Here is a 6879-nt window from a genome sequence, read left to right as displayed (position 1 = left end):
ACACTCGCATTCTTACGGAGATTTATGTATCGCCTCTTAGGTTTGTCGTGTTTGGTGTGTTTAGATTTGATCGTGCTCAGCTGTTAACTATATATTTTACCAAATTTAGGATTTTAGAAATATATTCCCACTTGTTGGGATCGTAATGACCAATTTGTTACGTTCTTATTTCTTTACAATACCGGAATCTAGTGAGAATGTATTAATTTTGTTGAATACATATACATACACAGTTTTGTGAAATGTCCTATCCTAAAAAATTTATTACATATAAATATGAAGATCCTGAAGATCCTCTGTCAACCTATTCCAAATTCCAACCATTAAATTCCTCGTTTGCATATACATGAATCAGTTAATTAGAAATCCCCAAAAAATTAATATTGCAGATTGATATATTTCGAGTTCAAATATATTAATTAATTTAATAGCGACCATATTTGTTTTTATATTATTTATTTTTGTTAAAATTATGTTCCGGGAATAAAAGTTAGAGTTTCATTCACTTCAATGGTAAACGTAGTATTTACCTGTATGGACTAGCTTAGTTCATAATTAAGATTTATTAAATACACGCGCTACAAAAATTATGCTGCTAATGGTTCTAGTTCATGTTATTAACCTAAGTGAAGAATTGATAATTTTTATTTATCACGATCTTCTATCAGGTGAGAGACTTTTTAGTTCATGTAACAATCAAATGTTAGCTTCGGGGTAGTTTAATGTGTTTAAAATAATTGAAGTTTATCTGTGTTATAAAAAAAACATTTTATTTACTTTTTAAAGGTTTTGATAACGCCCTTAAATTAAGACTATGAGATAGGAGCCAGGGTCAAAATAAGACTGATATCGACTAAATTTGGTGTGTGTTATTCCGCAAATTTCTAAGCTCCAATGAAAAAAGAGCTAAATCGGACAACAACCGTCTGAATTTTTCACTTTTATATACGCAAACGAAGCACCAATAAATGTATCTTGATAAAAGCTTGCGCGAATACTGCTTCTGAGGTCTGCCCCTATTCATGTCCACGGAACCGAAAATGTGGACCAAAGTTCCAATTGCGAACTTTTTATCGATAATATCGTTTAAACTGTAATATAAATACATATATTATATAAATTCTGAAAGGAGCCGAATACAAAAAGTAGTAGTTAGGCAAGGTTTATTTATTTATTTCGTCGGCATTAATTTCGATATGTCCGTTACAAGTGATGAAATTTATTGATATGTTGTTGAAAGACTTATGCGACGATTCTCAAAAAACGAATGATTTTTGCTGGAAAAAGTGTATTATTATGTGGAAATTCCAGAGAAATATTTCCCATTGTTCCTTATACATCACGATCAGTAATGATTGAAAATTGTATTACGAGTTAGGCTGAATTCCCGTGTTTTAAACAAATAACGTTAACTTAAAATAAGAGGCACTCCCCGAAGAGTTGGAATTCGTTCAATTTTCAAAAAGAATTGGTAATGGTGAATTAACGTTAGACAGTTTAGGAAAGATTTACTTGAAATTCCAGCAAATTTTGATAGGTGTCGAATCTAACATAGTACATGATATTTGTGGAATTATAAATGAAATATTTTTATCAGATAGAATGTTGAATGACACTAGTTGAAGCTAGTGAAGGTTGTGGACATATCAATAACAATGTATTCATGCAGTAGAATTTTTAAATAATTGTAAGTGGTTTGCCACCACAAACATAAGTTATTTGAGCTGCAACTTACTAGTAAAAAATTACATAGTTTTGTTAATTCGAAATTTAAATACGAAACAAGCACAATAGGTGGTGAAGTGCTCACTGGTGTTACTCGAGGAAAACGTATTTTGATTCCACGCATACACTTGACGTATTCAGGTACTATAATACCATTTAATTTTTAAAGGACACAGTTTCCAGTCATCCCCGTATTTTATAGAGCTGGAATACATATTGTTGAAAAGACTTGTTTTTTCTCATTGTCAAGAGTTAGATCATTTGACGACCTTAAAGTTTATGCCAGAAAAGATGGTGGAGAAGGTCATTTGGCTAATGATGAAAGGGTGAAAAAATATTGTTTACACTGAAGTTTTGCGAACTTTGTAATATAAAATTATTATTATACATTCTTATCATTTTAGATTTAGTTGAATTTAAATGATTTTCAATATTTTAATTTTTTGATTCGTTCATTTCCTAATTTCGTTTCTTTGTTTCTCGCTTTCACACTATACAAGCGATTTGATTTCGTGATGGCAGCGGATAGAAGATTGTTTGACAATTTATGACGAGAGCAAGTTGTTGTGGTACGTCGCATTGTCGAAACTGTGGTTCCATTAAAGAATGAACGCGATCAACTGAAAATTCAATTCTAATCATTTAATAATAAGGATCAACGCTTATTGCGCCAGGACGTTCAATTTCTTCAGAAGAAGGTGCCGTTCTACGAAATTGCTCATTCCCATGCCTATAACTTTCCTACATCACGTGAAGAACAAATGTACGCAGCAGAAGAAAAGAAAATTTCTTTTGGAGGAAGAAATGAATTCAGAAATTCAAACTCCAATAATCAAGCGGGTGCGGAAAATGAAAGCAAAATGGACAGCGGAAGAGACCGAGCGGCTGATCCAAGAAGTAGAGTTCAGGGAAGGAACATGGAATTTTCTTTCCCATGATTACAGAGATAGAAATTTGTGAATTTTAAATATGCCACGATCAGAAGTAGCAGCCAAATGGAACAGCCTTCGCTACTCTTTTCGCGTAAATAACTGTGAAATAGTACACAACAAATTGCATTATAAATATTATTTTTAGGCGGCCTTCAACCGAAAGGCACATACAAAAAGTGGTCAAGGTGCTGGAAGAACGCCTACAATGAACCCACTTTTTAATTCTTTAAAGTTCCTCGAAGTCGAGCTCGAGATGATGATGAGTATATTCAAGTGGTGGAACGTGCACTGGAGACCCTGACATCAGCTACCAAAAGTGACGCTTGGGATGGTTTAGGAAATTTTGTATCATCCAATGGCCGAGAGTGGGCCCAAGAATCTCCACAACTGGCCAAAAAATTTAAGCGGGATATATGTGAGTTGATATTCAAATATCAACAGAATGTAGCCAGGTCTGAGCAGTTGCACAATTTTATGTGTTAATAAAACCTAATTTTGCTGTTTTATTCCATAGGTCAACATAATGCAATTCGAAATCACATATATTTTATCTACTACATCTGCTAGTCCTTTGTACCTAGACGCACCACTAAAAAACCGAAATCTTCCAGAGTCATCCTCAGGAAATTCTTCAACCACTTTGGGTCCTAAGAAACCAACTTGGATCGAAGTGTGGCGTAAAATCCACTGGTGCAACGATTCCTTAATCCTGGTCTAATCCACCACTGCTTCGGTTTCCTTTGCTGAGCCCTTTTATTTTTCCAAGCTTTTAATGGCGTTATAAGACATAACGCCACAGTTACTATTGCAATTTTTCTATTTTTATTCATTTTTACACTTTCACGCACTTAATTAAAAGTAATTATATTTTCGATTTAACAGCTGTCAGAATTGCCTGTTCACAATTGACATAAATGAAAACAAGTGGTCAATCATCTGACACCAAAAATTGACGACAGTTTGGATATTGTAATGAAAGCGAATTTGGCACCACAGTTGTTCGTTTAGGCAGTTTTTGATGTCAATTATTTTGACCTAATGAAAACCAGGCATTTGTTGAAATAATTTCAAAATGGAGCATCAGTTCGGTACTTAATCGGTATTTCATTCAAACGATCAGAATTATATAGTAATTATTTCGGCATCTTTTCGCAGGTGCATATGCAGTATAATGACAAATTCAAATTAACCGATTCAATTCCATTGTTCGGCCACTGACGACCCTAGTCCATATAATTTTACGTCAGCCTTTATCTTTAAAAGAAGCGTGTACAAACTTGACAGCTTTTGAACTATTAGTTTATGAAATATAGCATTTTGAGGAAAAAAAACTTGTGTTATTTTTCAAAAATGCATCAAAAGGTATTTTGTGTGTTAATAAAGCATTGTTTTTTGGGAGAGAAGAATACTGCTGAAGCCAAAGTTTGGATTGATCAACATCATTTTGAATTGATCATTGAAAAGTGGTTTGGCAAGTCTGAACGAGCCGAAATGATCATGGAGAGCGATGCAGGCAGTGGAGACCCTAAAAATGCTAATACCGACGATTTTTTTTTTATTATTATTTTACCTTGTACCTAGTATATAAAAATAAAATACTAACAACAATTCTGCTCTAAATAATTAGAAGATATATTTAAAAGCTAAATGTTAAGAAATACATTTGCTCCTACTGTTGTCTTACTAGGTCGGAAGGCTTCTTGCGTTTCAACCGGGTTTCTCGCCCAGCAGTTTCGATGAGTCTTGAGGCTTCCTCATTAACATGCTGTCTAAGCTTCAGTTCACCACTGAATTCACGCTTAGATCACGGTGCAGGTCAGCAGATCTAATTACCAAGCAGCATTAACTAAAGTCCTTAGTACCTTACTTTGAAAGCGCTGAATGCTGGCAATACACCTTTGACTTGAGCAACCCCATAGTTGGGCTCCGTAGGCCCAACTGGCTTTTGGTCGGCATGAGAGGATCTGACACTGTGTTGGTGAGCACGAAAAAAAAATAGCCCTGTGAGAAATTGGAATTAAAATTAAGCATCTAATCTAAATACTTAATAGTATAATGAAAATTAACAAAATGTCTTTTAAGGACATATTCCCTATTATCTTTAAAAGACTTGGAACATAAAAGGCATTGAATGGCACCAAAGGCATTTAGAATCATAAAATATTTCTCGCAGGGCATATTTGGCTTTGCGCTATATGTAGTCTTGCGTGATGTTAATTCGTTGCTGGCTCGACAACGACTGAACGATAGAGCGTAAGCGTACGTGTGAAGTTAGTTTGTACAATTGTGCTAAGAAATGCCGACCACTGCTTTAAGACTTGATTCGTGCCAAGTAGGTGGTAAAGTTTGCCAAATTTCATATTAAGCTCGCTCCTTTTTTTGACATGCTCCTTCCAGCGCAGCTTAGCATCTAAAGTCCCTGCCAACCACGGCTACCCGCTTGAGACAAATATTCCAATACAACTACACATTTTTTCTCTGTACACTAACACCAACGCACATTTTCGGGTTATTTTCTGTTTACCTAAATGCGATGAAAAAAAGTTTCTTTCATTTCTTGATTTATTTGAATGAGTGCGAAGGAGAAAACATAATTGTCAATAGTGCGAAAAGAAAATCTCAAAAAGGGTAATAAAAAAACGATTGAAAAACGCATGTCATTCGTGCTTGTGCAACAAGAAGAAGTAAGTAGGGGTATTCTCTTGCTCTTGCAAGATTGCAGATTGCAAAAATACTACACCGAAATATACAAGGGCACGAGAGCACCCATTGTAGAATCTAGTGATATATGAGCGACTGATTCAGTCAATTTATTGTAAATGATACCTGTATGTATTTACCTGTATGGACTAGCTTAGTTCATAATTAAGATTTATTAAATACACGCGCTACAAAAATTATGCTGCTAATGGTTCTAGTTCATGTTATTAACCTAAGTGAAGAATTTATAATTTTTATTTATCACCATCTTCTATCAGGTGAGAGACTTTTTAGTTCATGTAACAATCAAATGTTAGCTTCGGGGTAGTTTAATGTGTTTAAAATAATTGAAGTTTATCTGTGTTATAAAATAAACATTTTATTTACTTTTTAAAGGTTTTGATAACGCCCTTAAATTAAGACTATGAGATAGGAGCCAGGGTCAAAATAAGACTGATATCGACTAAATTTGGTGTGTGTTATTCTGCAAATTTCTAAACTCCAGTGAAAAAAGAGCTAAATCGGACAACAACCGTCTGAATTTTTCACTTTTATATACGCAAACGAAGCACCAATAAATGTATCTTGATAAAAGCTTGCGCGAATACTGCTTCTGAGGTCTGCCCCTATTCATGTCCACGGAACCGAAAATGTGGACCAAAGTTCCAATTGCGAACTTTTTATCGATAATATCGTTTAAACTGTAATATAAATACATATATTATATAAATTCTGAAAGGAGCCGAATACAAAAAGTAGTAGTTAGGCAAGGTTTATTTATTTATTTCGTCGGCATTAATTTCGATATGTCCGTTACAAGTGATGAAATTTATTGATATGTTGTTGAAAGACTTATGCGACGATTCTCAAAAAACGAATGATTTTTGCTGGAAAAAGTGTATTATTATGTGGAAATTCCAGAGAAATATTTCCCATTGTTCCTTATACATCACGATCAGTAATGATTGAAAATTGTATTACGAGTTAGGCTGAATTCCCGTGTTTTAAACAAATAACGTTAACTTAAAATAAGAGGCACTCCCCGAAGAGTTGGAATTCGTTCAATTTCCAAAAAGAATTGGTAATGGTGAATTAACGTTAGACAGTTTAGGAAAGATTTACTTGAAATTCCAGCAAATTTTGATAGGTGTCGAATCTAACATAGTACATGATATTTGTGGAATTATAAATGAAATATTTTTATCAGATAGAATGTTGAATGACACTAGTTGAAGCTAGTGAAGGTTGTGGACATATCAATAACAATGTATTCATGCACACCGCTGGTGAGCAACTTTCCAGTAGAATTTTTAAATAATTGTAAGTGGTTTGCCACCACAAACATAAGTTATTTGAGCTGCAACTTACTAGTAAAAAATTACATAGTTTTGTTAATTCGAAATTTAAATACGAAACAAGCACAATAGGTGGTGAAGTGCTCACTGGTGTTACTCGAGGAAAACGTATTTTGATTCCACGCATACACTTGACGTATTCAGGTACTATAATACCATTTAATTTT

The 6879-nt window shown here is 34.1% G+C and overlaps 1 pseudogene; it reads left to right on the top strand.

Moving 5' to 3' along the window:
• The first annotated feature begins 4 nt into the window (after window positions 1-4).
• On the top strand, window positions 5-4559 carry LOC125778152 (uncharacterized; annotated as a pseudogene).
• Window positions 4560-6879: the final 2320 nt, after the last annotated feature.

Source organism: Bactrocera dorsalis, chromosome 4, assembly GCF_023373825.1.
Source record: "Bactrocera dorsalis isolate Fly_Bdor chromosome 4, ASM2337382v1, whole genome shotgun sequence".
NCBI classification, from domain to species: domain Eukaryota; kingdom Metazoa; phylum Arthropoda; class Insecta; order Diptera; family Tephritidae; genus Bactrocera; species Bactrocera dorsalis.
This window is presented reverse-complemented; position numbering and strand designations above follow the sequence as displayed.